Genomic DNA, 20,875 nt, shown 5'->3' with positions numbered 1-20,875 from the left:
TAGATTGGTGCTGCTAAAGTAGAGCTGTTCCATGAAGTCTTCCCTGATCCACCCCATCTGTTCCCCCATCTTCCAGAACAATCCATGATTCATAATTTCTCCTCATGCATGTAGAACATAATTATACTTTTATGTTTCTAATTAAACACTAACAATGACAATAGTAACTCACATTTTGAGCACTTAACTCATGTAGGGAAATTGTTGAATGTTTTATGTACAGTAGATCATTTAATCCACAAAATAGCTCTGTCAGGTATTATACAATATGCTATATTATATATATTTTGTGCATAATTAAATACTACATATTTATATATAATTATATATATTACATACCAAAATAACTATTGTTCCCATTTTACAGATGAGGAAACTGAGGTTTTGCAGGTCAATTTACTGCCTTAAAGTCTTATAATTCATATGTGATAGGGCCAGAATTTGAACCTCCTACTCTGATTCTAGAGTCCATACTCCCAACCACTATGTTATATCAATTCCTTGGTATTAGACCAGAGAATCCTGTGACTAGAGCGAGTATCTTCTCTTTAAAGTTATTCCCAAGCTCACAGTACTCTGTGCTCCGCTGTTCCTCTGCAACACTTTGAAAACTGACAAGACAGGAACACTTATTCCATCTCAGCCTCCCAAAATTAAAGAGGCATGGCAGTTTTCTTCAGAAAACTCGGAAAACCTACCTATAGAGTGTCACACACTGCCTAGCATAAAGTACATAATATATAAATACTAAGAATGTAATGAACCCAGTTCTACAATAGTGACATCCCTACATTCTTAAGAAGAATGTAGAGCTGTGAATTAAAGAAACCCTCTAAAGTGTCTTTAAAAATTCTAGGTTTTTTTTTTTTCTAAAATACTGAGACATCCATAAGTAAGCAATCTAGAGATAATATCATGGGTCAAAGATGGCACAGGGACCCAGGTTCTTTTGTATCATTTTGATCTACTAAAATTAGCATGAGGTTGTTATCTTCATTGCAGCAGAGCATGGAGGATGTGTAGAATATTACAGATTTTTTTTTTAGATTTCTTCCCCACCAATTATGAAAAGCTTATTTTAAAAGGAGAAACTATTTATGTACCCTTCTGTTTCCTAAAACATTTTTAATCTTTGAAAACCCTAGTTAATATAAAACTCCATTCTTGTTTACCTTGACCTCTTTTAGTATGCTCGTAACATAACATAACATCATTATTAGGGAAGTTCTAGTCCAAATCAGTAAAAAGTAGGTTTTTTTTTTTTGGTTGTTGTTGCTTCATCAGTATTTTCCTCAGAGGGAGTAAAGTAACTATAAAAGAAAAAGAAAGGAAAGAAGGAAGGGGACGAGAAAGAAAGCAACTTTTTAATCAAGGTTCCTATTGAACTCTGAGTAACACTCTAAGACAAATCTATTGAGGGGCTAAACAGACTAGCCAATGACATCTAAATAGTCTCTGAATAAAAGCAGCAAACCTGAAACCTGTGTTTGGGCTAAGGCAAGTGGGATAAATTCCTATAACAATTATTCTATGCTCCAAGATGCTGGTTGATGTTTATGAACATCTTTTGGTTTAATTTTAAGGGACCCCTGATCTAAGCCCCTGTTTCAAAGAAAAGCTTAAAAACACGAAGTTGATTCCACATCTCCAAGAGAAAAATCTGGAAGAAAAGGTAAAAGTGCTCTATTAATAAAGTTGTTCTAGTTAGCTATAGCCAACAACATAAATCTAACATTCTTAGGATGAAAGCTGTTTTCAGTACAGCCAGAACAGCGGCACTTCCTGTGAGCTGTCCAGTTTATTGAATTACCTCTGCCTTTTATTCTCTTTGATCCAATAGAGCAGAATCTTCTGTATTTGTGCTTGTCCTAGTTGTGCTATGAATACAGTTTCAATTCTATTTTTTTTCAATTTTAGGTAAAGCTTGTCTTCTGATTATAAGAATAAAAAAAGATAGAAAAAAATGACTCATAAATCCATTACTGTCAAACAATGAATTTCTGGTTTAATTTCCCTCTAATACAGCCTTTTTTCTCTATATATTTTACATATTTCAGGTCATTCTGAATATGCAATTAAATTTTGTATATTCCTCTTTTTCATCGTGGCATATGTATTTTTTATTATTATAAACTCTTCAAATACTTCTTTTTTGGTAGCTGTATAACATTTGAAATGTTCTGCTCTATAATTGACTAATCATGCTAATGTAATGGAATATTATTTCTTATTTAGAATGTTATTTATAGAACTATAATAAGTTTTGTGCTAAATTTTTTTTCACTATTCAGTATTTAGGATTGTTTCCTTAGTGTAGAGAACTGAAAATGAAATATATGTAGTCACTTGTTAAGAGAAATAACAAATATAAATCTGATAAAAATTGTGACCTTTGAAAACTGTGATCCTTAAAAAGAATAGCAAATAACTCAGGAAAAGCAACACCATTCTAGTGTCAAATTATGAGAGAAGTTTCTCTTGAGGATTCTCAGAGATCAATAAAATGAACCATGTCCTTGACACCATCCTTATAGAAAACACAATGAATTTCAAAGGATTGTCATTTATGAGATATCAATAACACTAAAATGTAAAGGAAAAGTATGAAAGGAAAGTCAATATAATACTGTGCAGATAAACAATGCTTTGTTGGTATGGTTCAGTCTGGGTAGAGTGTAGAACAGCTACAGGAATGATAGACTTTAAGCTAGTCTCTATTCACATTTCTCCTTCAGAAAATATAAGAAAGGAAAATTAAAGGACAATTCTGCTTATAAATATGTATGCAAACATGTTCTAAAAATATTGTCAAACCAAACATCAATGTAAAAGAGGATGTTATGGTAACAACCAAACTGAGTTTACTTCAGTAATGGAAGTCTTGTTTAACTTTAGAAAAATCAGTAAATGTACTTCACCACATTAACAGTTTAAAAGAGGAAAATCATAGCTATCTCAATAGATGTAGAAAAATCACTTGAGAAAGCTCAACTAGCATTTGTGATAGTGAGCTTAAGTAAATTCTTAAAAAGAAAGGAATTTCCTTACTCTGAAAAAGAGAGGATCAAAAATCTATTGCAATAATCCTTAATGGAAAAATATTACATTTTTTTCCATTTGAAATTTGGAGCAAGACAGATGCCTGCTAACATCAGTATTTTCTATGTTGTATCAGAATTCCTAGCCATTAAAAATAACTTGCTTTAAAAAGAGGTTAAATTTACATTGTAGTGCATGTTTAGAAATAAAGAAACAAATTTGTCATTGTTCATAGATGATATGATCATCTGTTTAGAAAATTTGAAAGAATCTACCAATATATTATTAGAAGTCAAAAAGATTCCTAGATACAGTAGATATACAAAAGCCAACTGTATATTTATATATTAGAAGCAAACAAAATAACAACTTTGAAACAGCCTAAACATATGCACATAGGAATAAATCTTTAAAAATGTACACCAACTATATGCATAAAACTATAAAACATTAATGAGGGAAATTAATGAAAGCCTAAATGAATGGCAAGAAATTGTACTCATGCTTCATAAAACTCAATAAAAAACCCAACTCTGGGGGAGGAGCCAAGATGGTGGTGTAAGTAGGGCAGTGGAAATCTCCTCCCAAAACCATATATATTTTTGAAAATACAACAAATACAACTATTTCTAAAAGAGATACCAGAGGATACACTACAACAGCCAGGCTACATCTACATCTGTGAGAACCCAGCGTCTCACAAAGGGGTAAGATATAAGCCACTACCAGGCAGGACCAAGTGCTCCCCAGATACCAGCTCACTGGTGGGAGGAAAGGAGTCAGAGTGGAGAGGGAGTGGAAGTGCAGGACTGCTGAATAACCAGTCCTAGTAATATGCACCGGGAGCACAGACACACATTGCATGGGGTGCTGGATATTACGGAAACGGAAAAGTAAAACCTGCATGTGGGTCCCCGCAGCTGATGCCCCTGGGAAAAAAGAAGAAAAGTGAGGGCTTTTTGAAAGTCTTAAATGGACAGAGGCTTCACAGCTGGATGGAACTGTCAAAGCACACTCAACCCATCAGGCTGGGTATTCTGAGGAGCTTAGGATTCCCCAGGCCCATGGGTGGCAGCACAGCTCTGAAACCCCTCATGGTGATAAACAGCCAGCCATTCATTCCCCCTCCAGCATGGCCCCACTACCGTGGCTAAGCAGCCTGAGAGAAGCTGCACCATAGCAGCCGCCCAGAGTCTCCTTCCGGCAAGCAGCCACCTGGGTCAGGCCCAGGGCTGCTGGCAGCGTGCAGCTGACCAGCACAGGCAGAGGAAGCTGTGGCAGGGTATGAAGGGGGGCTGTTCTCACAGGAGAGCACACTGGCATGCTGCCTCTCCCCATGGGGCTTTGGGATGCCCTGGCCATGGCAGCTCATGGGATTAACCCAGACACTGCTCCCAGTGTGAGGGTGACTGACACAGGCAGCAGAGAGGGGCAGGCTGACCAGCAAGCAGGAAGGAACTTTGTTCTCCCAACTGACACACATGTCACCTGCCTATGGAAACCTCTATCGACATGAAAAGGCAGAAGAATTTGGTCCAGTCCAGAATTACCCAGACAACCCCTGAGAGAGGACCAGGGGAGACAGATATAACCAATCTTCCTGAAGAAGAATTCAAAATAAAGGTCATAACCATGCTGATGGACCTGAAGATAAATATGCAAGAGCTAAAGGATCAAGTTAGGACGAAGAATGCAGAAATAAAACAAACTCTGGAAGGACTTAAGAGCACACTGGATGAGGTGCAGGAGACCATTAAAGGAATACAAATCAGAGAACAGGAATACAGAGAAGCTGAGGCAGAGAGAGACAAAAGGACTTCCAGGAATGAAAGAATATTAAGAGAACTGTGTGACCAATCCAAACAGAACAATATTCGCATTACAGGGGTACCAGAAGGAGAAGAGAGAGAAAAAGGGATAGAAAGTGTCTTTGAAGAAATAATTGCTGAAAACTTCCCAAAACTGGGGGAGAAAATAGTCTCTCAGACCATGGAAGCCCACAGATGTCCCAACCCAAGGGATCCAAGGAGGACAACACCAAGATATATTATAATTAAAAATGCAGGGTGGAGCCAAGATGGCGGTGTGAGTAGAGCAGCAGAAATCTCCTCCCAAAACCACATATATCTATGAAAATATAACAAAGACAACTCTTCCTAGAATAAAGACCAGAGGACACAGGACAACATCCAGACCACATCCACACCTGCGAGAACCCAGTGCCTCGTAAAGCGGGTAAGATACAAGCCCCAGCCCGGTGGGACCCGAAAGCCCCTCCCCCCAGCTCTCGATGGGAGAAGAATAGGCAGAGCGGGAGGGAGACGGAGCCCAGGACTGTTGAACACTCAGCAACCACCATCTGGACCAGAGCACAGACACAGTGCATGCGTGGGGCCCTGGATACTAGGGAAATAGGGCAGCAAGAACAGTGATAGGGTACCGGAGGCCTGGCGCGAGAGGACATAAGAAAACTGAGTGGCCATTTTTTTTTTCTGTTTTGTCTTGGCGAGTGCTTTTTGGAAGTCTTAAAGGGATAGGGACCCCAATACTAGGAAAACAGGGCAGCAAGACCGGTGAGCAGATGCCTGAGGCTGGCGCGGGAGAATAAAGAAAAACGAGTGGACTTTTTTATTTATTTGTTTATTTTTTTAATTTGAAATTTTTTTTGTGTGTGTGGTTGTTGTTTTGTTTTGGCGGGTGCTTTTTGGAAGTCTTAAAGGGGCAGGGAGGGACACTTAATCCAGATGTAGGGAATCCAGGGATCTCTGGGTACCCTAATCCCCTGCGCTGCAGGCAGCACAGAGGCCCCTTACAGAGATAAATAGCCTCATGGCCATTCCCCCTCCAATGCGACACCACCACTTTGGAGCAGCAGCCTGAGCCAGGCCACGCCCACAGCAACAGCGGAGATAAACTCCATAGTAGCAGGGCAGGAAGCAGAAGTCCTGTCTGTGTGCAGCTACCCAGCACAAGCCACTAGAGGTCGCTGTTCTCCCAGGAGAGGAGGGCCACAAACCAACAAGAAGGGAAGTTCTTCCAGCCATCACTCGTCCCAGCTCTGAAAACTATTTCTATCACCATGAAAAGGCAAAACTACAGGCAGACAAAGATCACAGAGACAACACCAGAAAAGGAGACAGACCTAACCAGTCTTCCTGAAAAATAATTCAAAATAAAAATCATAAACATGTTGACAGAGATGCAGAGAAATATGCAAGAGATATGGGATGAAGTCCGGAGGGAGATCACAGATGCCAGAAAGGAGATTACAGAAATGAAACAAATTCTGGAAGGGTTTATAAGCAGAATGGATAGGATACAAGAGGCCATTGATGGAGTTGAAATCAGAGAACAGGAACGCATAGAAGCCGACATAGAGAGAGATAAAAGGATCTCCAGGAATGAAACAATATTAAGAGAACTGTGTGACCAATCAAAAAGGAACAATATCCATATTATAGGGGTACCAGAAGAAGAAGAGAGAGGAAAAGGGATGGAAAGTATCTTGGAAGAAATAATTGCTGAAAACTTCCCCAAACTGGGGTGGGGGGAAATAATCAAACAGACCATGGAAATACACAGAACCCAAAACAGAAAGGACCCAAGGAGGACAACACCAAGACACATAATAATTAAAATGGCAAAGATCAAGGACAAGGAAAGAGTTTTAAAGGCAGCTAGAGAGAAAAAGGTCACCTATAAAGGAAAACCCATCAGGCTAACGTCAGACTTCTCAACAGAAGCCTTACAGGCCAGAAGAGAATGGCATGATATATTTAATGCAATGAAACAGAAGGGCCTTGAACCAAGGATACTGTATCCAGCATGATTGTCATTTAAATATGATGGTGGGATTAAACAATTCCCAGACAAACAAAAGCTGAGGGAATTTGCTTCCCACAAACAACCTCTACAGGACATCTTACAGGGACTGCACAAGATTGGAGCACTTCTAGAAAGAGCACAGAACAAAACACCCAACATATGAAGAATGGAGGAGGAGGAATAAGAAGGTAGAGAAGAAAAGAATCTCCAGACAGTGTATATAACAGCTCAATAAGCAAGCTAAGTTAGGCAGTATGATACTAAAGAGGCTAACCTTGAACCTTTGGTAACCACGAATCTAAAGCCTGCAATGGCAATAAGTACATATCTTTCAATAGTAACCCTAAATGTTAATGGACTGAGTGCACCAATCAAAAGACACAGAGTAATAGAATGGATAAAAAAGCAAGACCCATCTGCTTACAAGAGACTCACTTCAAACCCAAAGACTTACACCACAGACTAAAAGTCAAGGGTTGGAAAAAGATATTTCATGCAAACAACTGGAAGAAAAAGCAGGTGTTGCAGTACTTGTATCAGACAAAATAGACTTCAAAAGAAAGAAAGTAACAACAGATAAAGAAGGATATTACATAATGATAAAGGGCTCAGTCCAACAAGAGGATATAACCATTACAAATATATATGTACCCAATACAGGAGGACTGACATATGTGAAACAAATACTAACAGAATTAAAGGAGGAAATAGAATGCAATGCATTCATTCTAGGAGACTTCAACACACCACTCACTCCAAAGGACAGATCCACCAGACAGAAAATAAGTAAAGACACAGAGGCACTGAATAACATTCTAGAACAGATTGACCTAACAGACATATACAGAACTCTAGACCCAAAAGCAGCAGGATACACATTCTTCTCAAGTGCACATGGAACATTTTCCAGAATAGACCACATACTAGGCCACAAAAAGAGCCTCAGTAAATTCAAAAAGATTGAAATTCTACCAACCAACTTCTCAGACCACAAAGGTATAAAACTAGAAATAAATTGTACAAAGAAAACAAAAAGGCTCACAAACACATGGAGGCCTAACAACATGCTCCTAAATAATCAATGGATCAATGAACAAATTAAAATAGAGATCAAGGAATATATGGAGACAAAGGCAACAACAGAACAAAGCCCCAACTCCTGTGGGATGCAGCAAAGGCAGTTCTAAGAGGAAAGTATATAGCAATTCAGGCCTATTTAAAGAAGGAAGAACAATCCCAAATGAATCATCTAAAGTCACAATTATTGAAACTGGAAAAAGAAGAATAAATGAGGCCCAAAGTCAGCAAAAGGAGGGACATAATAAAGATCAGAGAAGAAATAAATAAAATTGAGAAGAATAAAACAATAGAAAAAAATCAATGAAACCAAGAGCTTGTTCTTTGAGAAAATAAATAAAATTGATAAACCCCTAGCCATACCTAATAAGAGAAAAAGAGAATCTATACACATCAACAGAATCAGAAATGAGAAAGGAAAATTCACAATGGACCCCACAGAAATACAAAGAATTATTACAGAACACTATGAGAATCTTTATTCTAATAGCTGGAAAACCTAGAAGAAATGGACAACTTCATAGAAAAATACAAACTTCCAAGGATAACCAAGGAACTAACAGAAACTCTAAACAGACCAATTACCAGCAATGACAATGAATCAGTAATCAAAAAACTACCCAAGAACAAAACTCCTGGACGAGATGGATTCACCACTGAATTTTGTCAGACATATAGAGAAGACATAATACCCATTCTCAAAGTTTTCCAAAATATAGAAGAGGAGGGAATACTTCCAAACTCATTCTATGAAGCCAACATCACCCTAATATGAAAACCAGGCAAAGACCCCACCAAGAAAGAAAATTACAGACCAATATCCCTGATGAACATAGATGCAAAAAATACTCAACAAAATATTAGCAAACCGAATTCAAAAATACATAAAAAAGATCATACACCATGATCAAGTGGGATTTATCCCAGGGATGCAAGGATGGTACAATATTTGAAAATCTATCAATATCATCCACCACATCAATGAAAAGAAGAACAAAAGCCACATGATTATCTCCATACATGCTGAAAAAGCATTCAACAAAATTCAACATCTATTCATGATAAAAACTCTCAACACAATGGGTATAGAGGGCAATACCTCAACATAATAAAGGCCATATATGACAAACCCACAGCCAACATCATACTTAACAGTGAGAAGCTGAAATCTTTTCCTTTAAGATCGGGAACAAGACAGGGTTGCCCACTCTCCCCACTGTTATTCAACATGGTCCTGGAGGTACTAGCCATGGCAATCAGACAAAACAAAGAAATAAAAGGCATCCAGATAGGTAAAGAAGAAGCCAAATTGTCATTATTTGCAGATGACATGAAATTGTACATAAAAAACCCTGGACACCACTCCAAAACTACTGGAACAAATATCTGAATTCAGCAAAGTTGCTGGATACAAAATTAATAAACAGAAATCTGTTGCTTTTCTATACACTAATGATGAACTAGCAGAAAGAGAAATCAGGAAAAAAATTCCATTCACAATAGCATCAAAGAGTATAAAATACCTAGGAATAAACCTAACCAAGGAAGTGAAAGACCTATACTCTGAAATCTACAAGACACTCTTTAGAGAAATTAAACAGGCACTAACAAATGGAAACTCATCCCATGCTCTTGGCTAGGAAGAATTAATATTGTCAAAAAGGCCATCCTGCCCAAAGCAATCTACAGATTCATTGCAATCCCGATCAAAACACCAATAGCATTCATCAACGAACTGGAACAAATAGTTTTAAAATTCATATGGAACCACCAAAGACCCCTAATAGTCAAAGCAATCCTGACAAGGAAGAATAAAGCAGGGGGTGGATCTCATTTCCCAACTTCAAGCTTCACTGCAAAGCCACAGTAATAAGACAATTTGGTACTGGCACAAGAACAGACCCACAGAGCAGTGGAACAGAATAGAGAGTCCAAATATTAACCCAGACGTATATGGTTAATTAATATATGATAAAGAAGCCATGGACATACAATGGGGAAATGACAGCCTCTTCAACAGCTGGTGTTGGCAAAACTGGACCCCTACATGTAAGAGAATGAAACTGGATCATTGTTTAACCCCATACACAAAAGTAAATTCAAAATGAATTGAAGACCTGAATGTATGTCATGAAACCATAAAAGTCCTAGAAAAAAACATAGGCAAAAATCTCTTGGACATAAACATGAGCGACTTCTTCATGAACATATCTCCCTGGGCAAGGGAAACAAAAGCAAAAATGAACAAGTGGGACTATATCAAGCTGAAATCTTCTGTAAAGCAAAGGACACCACCAATAGAACAAAAAGGCATCTTACAGTTTTGGAGAATATATTCATAAATGACAGATCCGATAAAGGGTTGACATACAAAATATGTAAAGAGCTCACCCACCTCAACAAACAAAAAGAAAATAATCCAATTAAAAAATGGGCAGAGGAGCTGAACAGACAGTTCTCCAAAGAAGAAATTCAGATGGCCACACATGAAATGATGCTCCACGTCACTAATCATCAGAGAAATGCAAATTAAACCCACAGTGATATATTACCTCACACCAGTAAGGATGGCTGCCATCCAAAATACAAAGAGCAACAAATGTTGGCGAGGTTGTGGAGAAAGGGAAACCCTCCTACACCGCTGGTGGGAATGTAAATTAGTTCAACCATTGTGGAAAGCAGTATGGAGGTTCCTCAAAAAGCTCAAAACAGAAATACCATTTGACCCAGAAATTGCACTCCTTGGAATTTACCCTAAGAATGCAGCAGCCCAGTTTGAAAGAGACAGATGTACCCCTATGTTTATCGCAGCACTATTTACAATAGCCAAGAATTGGAAGCAACCAAAGTGTCCATCAGTAGATGAACAGATAAAGAAGATGTGGTACATATACACAACAGAATATTATTCAGCCATAAGAAGAAAACAAATCCTACCATTTGCAACAGCATGGATGGAGCTAGAGTGTATTATGCCAGTGAAATAAGCCAGGTGGAGAAAGACAAGTACCAAATGATTTCACTTATCTGTGTAGTATAGGAACAAAAAAAACCTGAAGGAGCAAAACAGCAACAGACTCACAGAACCCAAGAATGGACTAACGGCTTCCAAAGGGAAAGGGACTGGGGAGGATGGGTGGCAAAGGAGGTATAAGGGGGGGATGAAAGGGGGCACTATGATTAGCATGTATAATGTGGGGGGCAGGCACGGGTCTACTGTCAACACAGAGGAGACAAGTAATGATTTTATAGCATCTTACTACGCTGATGGACATTGACTGTAATGGGGTATGTGGGCAGGTCTTGGTGATGGGGGGAGTCTAGTAAACATAGTGTTCCTCAAAAAAAAAAATCCCAACTCTCCATGTGTATGTACATATGCACACCATGTATGTAGATCTTAACAATCTGATCCTAAGATTTCTTCAAAAAATGCAAATGACCAAAAATAACTAAGTTACTATTAAAAAAGATAAGCAAGGTAGGGGAACTTGCTCTATTAGGTATCAAGATTTATTATAATGCTTCTGTCCATCAGACACTGATATGGGCTTATAGATAGAGAAACAGACTAATAGAATAAGAGAGGGAACTTAGAAACACATACACTCACACACACATATTTGATACTTGAATGAAGGCAAAGATTGTGGAAGCAGAATGAAAAATAGTGATGTAGAAGAATCCAGCTTCCCTGTTCCCCAACAAAGAGCAACAATTGGACATTTACCCACAGGGAGGAAAAAAACAGCTCTGGGAGACCTCCTGTGTTCACATAAGTTTTAGTAACACAGTGGAACCAAAAACTTGAGAATAATTTCACAATAAGAGCAGGAAGACAGTTTCATTTTGTCTTCATCATCCCATCCCACAAGCCAGCATTTTTCAGTACCAAGGACTAACTCCCAGCCAGAAAGATTTCCTCTCACAAGAAAAAGAAGAGCAGAGTTAGCAACCAACTTCCAACTTCTCCAGTCTCTCAGGGCATTGTGTAAAGTTCCTGTTTTGGTTGTACCTACCTAGACCGGCAAACATGAGACATATAGAGGTAGCTAGGAAAAAGGAAGGAAAGCAGAGCCTATTATCAGTGGATATACAGTGAAAGATTCCAGCTTCAGACAGATCTGCTTTGCAGACAAACAGTACATTTTGCTATTGATGAAGCTAAGGGTCAGCAAAGCCACCATGGCCCTGTGCAGATTTTGTCAGCTTTCACTCCTCTAGTATTCATGTTCACTAAGGCCATGACTTAGTCCTTCCTTGCTCTCTCTCTCCCCCTTGACTGAACCCCAGAAACCACACCAGAAACCATCCAAGTCCTTTGTGGCTTTATGAGTGTAGGATGCCAGACTAGATTTCTCTGGCTGAACCTCATCACTGGTGCTTCTACTTGAAGCTAACCTCACTAGTTGTGTACCTGCACCCACTGGCTTGTCACCAGCTTCCACTGCAGCACACATACCCATTGGGAGAATGTATAGTGACAAGTAAATAGACCAACAGCCAGGGCCCCACCAGCTGTTTGTGGATCCAGGTCAGTCCATTCCTTCTGTCACTGTCTTGCACTATTGCATCCACCTGTAACTAGTCCTTCCAGCTGTGCAACTGCATGCTCCCAGCCTGACTCCTGTCACTAGCCTCCACTTCAGTGTGCCTACTCAGGGGGACAATATGCAGCCTCAGGAAAACATGCTGAAACCAGAGCTTCCACTGCTGCCAGTGTGCCCATAGTTGGCCCTGGCCCTTGCCAACTGGCCTGGCCCCTGTCACTATATGTGCTTCTGCTACATAGATACCTGCAGCTGGCCACAGCATCCAAGTGTGTGCACACCACTCGCTCTGGCCACCACTGCTTTTTACCCTGGTCCCTGACAGTGGACCAGGTTACTAGATCTTGCACTATGAGGATGTCAACCGCACCTACAGACACTGTAGGCCCCCTGCAGTGCTTACCAAGGACCACACTGTTATTGATGCTGTGGGCTCTAGTGGCATGAGCCAAAGAGACCTCATGTCTCCCAGGATCCAGTGCCACCACATGCTATCACATTTGGCACCCTACACCACTATCATCCAGCTTGACTCTATCCACTTCCTTTAAAGGCTTCCCTTACAGTCAGTCCATAAAGTCTGGAAGAGGTGACTCTTTTCCTAAATAAATAGACACCTACACAAGCCTACAAGATCATGAAGAATTAGGGAAATGTGACTCCTCCAAAGGAAAACAGTAATTGGCCCTAAAGAAGTAGAGATACAGGAATCGCCCTACAAATAATTCTAAATAATTGTTCTAAATATGCATATACAGCTACAAGAGAACATGGATAATAATTTAATAATATCGGGAAAACAATGCAAGAAAAAAATGAGAAGTTCAACAAAGAGATAGAAAACAAAAGTTCCAAAGAAAAGTTTTGGAGCTGAAGAATATAATGAGTAAACCAAAAAATTCAGCAGAGAACTTCAACAGAAGCAGGAGAAAGAATCAATGATCTTGAAGACAGATCAATTGAAATGATCCAATCAGAGGAATAAAAGGAAAAAAAAGAGAATGAAAAGGAATGAAGAAAGCCTGTGGGACACATCAAAAGAAACAATGTAAGCATCATTGGAATTCCAGAGGAAAAGAAGGGAGAAAGGGATAGAAAGCTTATGTAAACAAGTAGTGGCTGAGAACTTCCCAAATCTGGGAAGAGATTTGGACATCCAAGTAGATGAAGTTCACAGATCACCTCAAAATTTCAATCCACAATGATCTTCTCCAAGACACATAGTAAGAAAACCTTGTCTAAAGTCAAAGACAAAGAGAATTTTTAAAGCAGGAAGAGAAAAATATTTTCTCAGAGAAGAGAATTAGTTCTTCAAAGACACTTTCTGTCCCATTTTCTCTTTTCTTCTTCTGGTACCCCCATAGTGCGAATATTGTTCCATTTGGATTGGTCACATAGTTCTCTTAATATTCTTTCATTCTAAGAGATCCTTTTTTCTCTCTGTGCCTCAGCTTCTTGCATTCCTCTTCTCTAGTTTCTGTTTCATTTATCACCTCCTCCACCGTATCTAATCTGCTTTTAATATCCTCCATTGTGCTCTTCAACGATTGGATCTCTGGATGGAATTCATTCCTGAGTTCTTAAATATCTTTCTGTAACTCCATGAGCATGTTAATAATATTTATTTTGAACTCCCTTTCAGGATGATTCATGAGGTCGATGTGATTTAAATCTTTCTATGGAGTTGTATTAATAATTTTACTTTGAGCCAGGTTCCTTTGGCATTTCATATTTGTATATGGCACCCTCTAGTGTCCAGAAGCTCTATTCTCTGGAGCTGCTCAGCCCCTGAAGCAATGTTGGGGGTCACAGGGGAGTGCTATTGGTGTTTGGAGGGAGGAGAGACTGTTTCCTGCTTCCCAGCTGCTATGCCTGCCTCTGCTGCCTGAACCAGTGGGCCTAGCACATAGGTATAAGCCTCTATGCTTTGCATTTGTAGTTGCTGTAGACAGATCTTCTCTCTGGCTGGCCTAATGCCAGGGTAAGGTTTGCTGGTTTGAGAGCCAGGTGGGGCTGGCCAGGAGAAAGGTGCAGTAGGCTGCATATCATGGAGGGGGTTATTGGAGCTGTGATCCAGCCAGGGAGCTGGAGCACCTAAAGATCAGGAAAGCTCCCAACCTGCTGGGCAGAGTGCATGCAGACAATTTTGTCTACCTGTCCTTTCTCCTGAGCAGTAAGCTCTGTGCAGTCCTTGCCCCTTTAGCAGCCCTCTTGCTATGGACTTCCTTGTTAGGAAGTCTCTCAGACTGCCCACCTTTCTTTTGTCCCAGAGCAGCCAGATAGGGATCTCTGCTTTCCACGAGTGGCTGAAATCTCAGTCTCTCTGGGAATTCTGCCTGTCTTAGCTTTCCAACCTCCTAATCATGTGAGTACCATGCAAGCACCATGAAATGCAGGTTTGTGCTCCCAGAGCAGATCTCCAGAGTTAAGTATTCAGCAGTCTCAGGCCTTCACTCCCTCCCCGTCCTGTTTCTCTTCCTCCAGCTGGTGAGCTGGGGTGGGGGAAGGGCTTTGGTCCCCCCAGGCCACAGGTTTGGTATGTTACTCTGTTCCGTGAGGTCTGCTCTTTTCTCCAGGTGTATGCAGTCTGGTGCAGTCCTCTTTCCTATTGCACTTTCAGGATTAGTTGTATTAATTATATTTTCATATTATATGTGGTTTTAGGAGGAAGCCTCTGTCTTACCTCTCACATTGCCATCTTTAATCCCCATCCATTCTCACATTTTATATCAAAATTAACTCAGAAAGACTACAGATTTAAATGTAAAGCATAAAACTATACAACTTTTGGGAAAAAAACATAGGACAACATATTCAGGATCTATTGATAGGCAAAAGTCTTTACAGTTAACCCCAAAAGCATGATCCATAAAAGGAAAAATTAATAAATTGCACTTCACCAAAATTAAAAAGTTTTGCTCTCTGAAAGACTAAGAAAAGTATTTGCAAACCACATATGTAAAGAATTCTCAAAACTCACTGGAAAAAATACAATCTTATCAGAAAATGGGCAAAAGACAGACATTTCACTGAAGAGGATATACAAATGGCAAAAGAGCATATCAAAAGATGTTCAGTATCAAGATTAATTAGGAAATTGTAAATAAAAACTACAATGAGACATTACTGCACACTAAAATGGCTAACATATAAAATATTAATAAGTGATGTCTGAAAATGGTGGAGTAGGGAACTTCAAAAGTTCATACCTTCCCAAAGGCAATGAAAAATCTAAAAAATGTCAGAATCATAAGTCTGGAAACTAATGAAAGGTTGACACAAACTAGGTGAATCAGAAATAAAATAGAAGCATCCTGATGCAAATACTCTGTGGCTTTGCTGCCATTCAGCAGGAAACCTTGAAAGTGGCACACATTCTCTGAATAGGTCCTAGGACCTGAGTGGGGGAATATCCCTTATTTTCAAAGAATTGTGTATGTTTTGACATGGCTGGTGGTTCCCTGAGGGCAACTCAAAGCTCTTGCCTTTTTTGATTTCCTAACTCAGAACTTTCTGAGGGCTGAGGTTGCTATTTGATGCAATATATACACCAAATATATATACCAAATCTACAGCTACATATGGATCATTTCCCTCTGAAAACTAGGTGAATTGCTTTCCACCACAAAGGATAAAAGGAACACATCAAGACAGGTAAGAGAGGCAGATATGGTCTCACAACAAAACCCCACACTCCACCCCATTGCAGCAACACACAATAGGGAAGAATCTCACTAGACAGGTGCTTTTTCTTAAGGATCGAGGGGTTGGTGCCTCACACAGAGCATGCCAGTCCTCGGGATCTACACCAGAGAGACAAATCCCCAGAATGTCTATCTTGGAAACCAATGGAGCTGATGTCAGAGGGTCTCAAATTGCTATAGGAGACTAAGATTCTCTTCTTGGAGGACTTGAATTTGGTCTTACTCACCCTTAGACCCAGGGAAAACATGGAAGTTTGAAAAATGCCTAGATTATATGTGAGGGAGATTTATTTGATGATCTGGGGGCATCAGCTGTAGGGGTGGGGGACAGTTCAGATGCTTATCAGAGACAGAAGCACCAGCAGACACTATTGTTGCATTCTCCACATAGCCTGCTGGCACATATGTGTGAGCTGTGACAGCACCCTCTTGCACCTAGCTGAGATGGGTGAAGGCCAGTGGTTGTTGCACTTGCTGAGACTAGAAAACATGGGGGAGTGGCAATGTTCCCCAACCCCCTGGCTAGGGATGGCAAATGCCAGTGGTAGTGGCATCCTTCCATCTACAGCCTAAAGCCAGTGCATGCTGTCTCTCCTGAGGGTTTCAGCCCTGGGCAAGTTCACTCTGGATTCAGTGAGACTGAATAACAACAATGTAATATTGGGAGCAAAAAGGGACTCATACAAAACTTTACTCTAATGGTGGCAGGTCAAGAGCTAGAATCATGTCCACCTCTGCATGCAACAAGCCTGTCAGTCTCTGCCCTGGGTCCAGCCTCTGCCCCAGGTGCTGTGCTGCCTCTGCTTTCAGCCTCTGCTCTTTTATTTCCCAGTCTCTGCTCTCTGACCTGTTCTCTAGACTCCACTCAGCACTGGAGAAGCTCTTTTTATAGCAATACTGGCAATACTGGCATATAGCCAATGGGTGTACAAGTATACACCTGCACAGTAGGCTAAGTATTACATCATCACACATACAGCGTGTATCAGATAAGGATCTTGGCCATGGAACTTCCTTTTCTCCTATACATGCTCAAAGATAAGGCACTCTTCTGTTGCATTTCTGAAGCCCACAGGTGTATGCAGTCAAGCCATTTTCCCAGTGCTTTGCTGAAACCAGATATCGTGGCTCACCCTCTATACTCTCCAGCTGCCTAGAAGATATAAATAGGCATACACAATCCACATAGGGCACATCTCTTGATTACCTGGTCCTGCTGGCCAAGAGGGTTGTTCCAGAGTGACACAGGACTGAGACAATCAGAAACAGCTCTTGGTATGTGTCTTTCTCCCTCTACCCCACTTCTGGATACTACACAGATAGTAAAATGAAACACAACCACAGTATTCCTGTGAAAAAGCCCTATTTATTTAGCCTGGAGCTTCAGGTTGAGGGACAAGTTTCATGTTTCTCACACATCTAGGAGTAAGGAGGATCTCCCAGGGAATATAATCAGGGACACCATCCTTGTGCACCCCCTTGGCCTCACTACAGCTTGATGAAACTTCTCAGAAAGGAGCTTATGCACTAATCCCATGTTAATGACTCTCACCCAGGGGACACATCCAGAGCTCCTTTGGGGTCTATATTAGCATACCTTAAAAGCTGCTACCTAAAGGTCTGGCTTCCAATCAGCCTGAAACTGGGTACTAACGGAAATTCCTCCCCTTGGATCACGGATAGGTTTAGGCACACCCTGAACAATGAGGGCATATCAAGAATAAATCAGATAGTTTAGACTATCACAAAGTTTCAGGAGACAATCAAGATCTACTGCAAGGTTGAACAAGGATTATCACCTACACAAGACCAAACCTTCAAGACTGACAAGGTAGTTGTTTTAACTATTATATGGAAACAAACACAGAGTCAAACAAAATGGCAAAAGAGAAAAATATGTTCCAAGTGAAAAAATAAAACAAAACCTCATAAAACAACCTTAGTGAAATGGAGATAAGTAATCTACCTGCTAAAGAATTTAATGTTCATAAAAATGCTCACCAAACTCAGGAGAAGATTGGATAAACACAGTGGGAATTTCAACAAAGAGACAGAAAACATAAAAAAGTACCAAACAGAAGTCACAGAGCTGAAGAATATAACTGAACTGAAATATACACTAGAGGGGTTCAACATGAGAATTAAGGAAATAGAAGTTGTAAACTGCATGACTGTGAAGGCACAAAGAGCTCATCTAACAAAGACTGGGATATTTTCTGATTCTAGGTGTTTAGGAAATCTTTACCAAATCACTACCTAACCACTAATGGAACAGAACATACTTCAGTACCCATGCATGACAAAGAACACAGACTTTACAAAATTATTTCAGCAAGCTCACTAACCATACAAACAACTATGAACAGCAACAGTATGTCCTAAGTAATGGGGAAATCTGACTTATAGAGTTATTATAATGTACAGTTTTCAACAACAAAATATATATATGAGGCATGCAAATAAACAGATATAGCCCACACACAGAAAAATAATTCATAGAATGGTCACTGAGGAAGTTCAGATATTGGACATACTAGATGAAGATTATTAGACTGACCAAGAAATAAAAAAGAGCAGAGACTCAATTCTTAAAATTAAAAATGTAAGTCAGGACATTGCCAACAATCTAACAAAAATAAAAAATATTATAAAAGAATACTAAGAAAAATTATTTCCTAACAAATTAGATAACCCAGATGATATGGTGCAAGTCCAGGGAGAGGAAATCCCACAGCAAAATACCTCTAAAAACTGAAATCAGTCAAAGGGAGAAATAAAGTTTAAAATCCGTTTATTGCTTGCAAACTGCCGTTTGGGGCCTTCTCTCTTTCTGCTCCAGCAGAAGCAAAACAGACCCTCCCCCTCGCCTACAAATTGCAGTCCAGGGTCATCTCTCTCCTATGCTCCAGAAGCAAGCAAACTAGCCAGCCAGCCCCCTCCCCTTAACCTCTCAGGTTCAGACACACCCTTGGTTGCCTAGGTACTTACCCATTGATATGGAGATGAACTTCTCTCCACCCCTGAGGAATGATGCAAATGCCCTAAAGCCATACTTCTCTCCATCCTTGAGCATCTGTTGATATGCAGATGTACTAAAGCCAGGCAAGACATTCTGGAAATAATACAATTTTACCCACTATGGACAAATTCCTAGAACTACAGAAACTCCTAAATTGACTAAAGAAGGGGAAAAATCTGAAAAAGACCACAACAAGGAAAGCAATTAAGTCAATAATTAAAAAGCTTCCAACAAAGAAAAGCCCAAAGCAAGATGGCTTTCACTGATGAATTTTACCAAACATTTATAGCATTAACATCATGTAACTCTGGGAGGGAAAATCCTGGTTCAAAATACTTTTGAAAACAAAATTAGTCACAGGAAGAAATAAAGTGGGAGAAACCCATTTATTTCTTACAAGCAATACACTTCTGTTCTCCCATATCTCTCACAACCTGGCTGTAGAAGAAGAGGCCCACAACCAACCCCTCTAGTCCAGATAAGCCCTGGCTCCCCCTTGTAATTACCTATTGATATGGAGATGGACTACTGCTCTCCACCCCTTGGAAACACCTGTTGATATGGAGATGGGCTAATGCCAGGTATTAAATCTTGATGGGGCTTAGTAAAAGTAACTTCATTTGGGTCCCATTGTTTCTTTTTAACACTGCAAATAATTATTATCTACTATGTGCAAATATACATAGTATCTGTACTAGGATGCAGCAGCAGACAGACAGAAGAGTTCCTTGTCCTTGTAGGATTACAGTCTTGTGAGGAATATGGTCAATAGCCAAGAAAAAAATAAAATGAACTGAAATAAAGAAATTCGGCACATAGAAATAGAAACAAGGCATAGTCTAGGCAGAGTCAACAATTACAAAGTTTCTGAGATAGAAGGGGGCTTGAGTTCCCTAAGCAGCAGGACAAGGAAGGAGAAAAAAGTAATTGGTAGCCAAAAATACAGTGAATTTTCCATTATATCCATAAAGTAACATTACCAATCTGTTAAATAACTGAAGGTAAATTAATTAGGCTCAAAATGATTTTACTTTAACATTTTTAATTTTCTTTTTAGAAGTTTTCACCTTTTTTAGATGTATAGAATAAAGACATTGTAACTCCAGGGGAAACTACAGGGCAATATACCTTTGAAATTGAAATCAAAGGGAGAAATAAGGTTGGATAAACCCATTTATTTATTACAAGCAGTTTCCCACATCTCTTGACCTGGCTGCAGCAGAAGAGGGCTTGACCCAACCTCTCCACTCCAGATAAGCCCTCAGCCCTTGTAATTACCTATTGATATGAAGAAGGACTACTTTTCTCCATGCATTGGAAACACCTGTTGATATGGAGATGCACTAAAGCCAGGTGAGAGAGTAAATATTGCAAAATAACCCACAGCCCAGCCCCTCCAGAAATCTCACCTTACAATCTACTCCTTCCCCATCTTCCACAATGGCACCTGGGTGAGAAAACTGGAGCATTGAAACTAGACTAATTAATATACAATACCAACAGCAATAAAATCAGGATAATTCTCATGCCAGAAAATTCAAGTAAGTTCAAAGTCCTATGCAGATAAATCCAGAGCTTGTCCATTCCACAGGCAGTCTGTAGCTGAACAGGTAGGGAGTTCAGAGCAAGCATCACATGGCAGCTGCAGCCATGCGGCACAT

Source organism: Manis pentadactyla, chromosome 4 (genome assembly GCF_030020395.1).
Source record: "Manis pentadactyla isolate mManPen7 chromosome 4, mManPen7.hap1, whole genome shotgun sequence".
NCBI lineage: Eukaryota > Metazoa > Chordata > Mammalia > Pholidota > Manidae > Manis > Manis pentadactyla.
The sequence above is the reverse complement of the archived record's forward strand: the minus strand, read 5'-3'. Positions refer to the sequence as shown.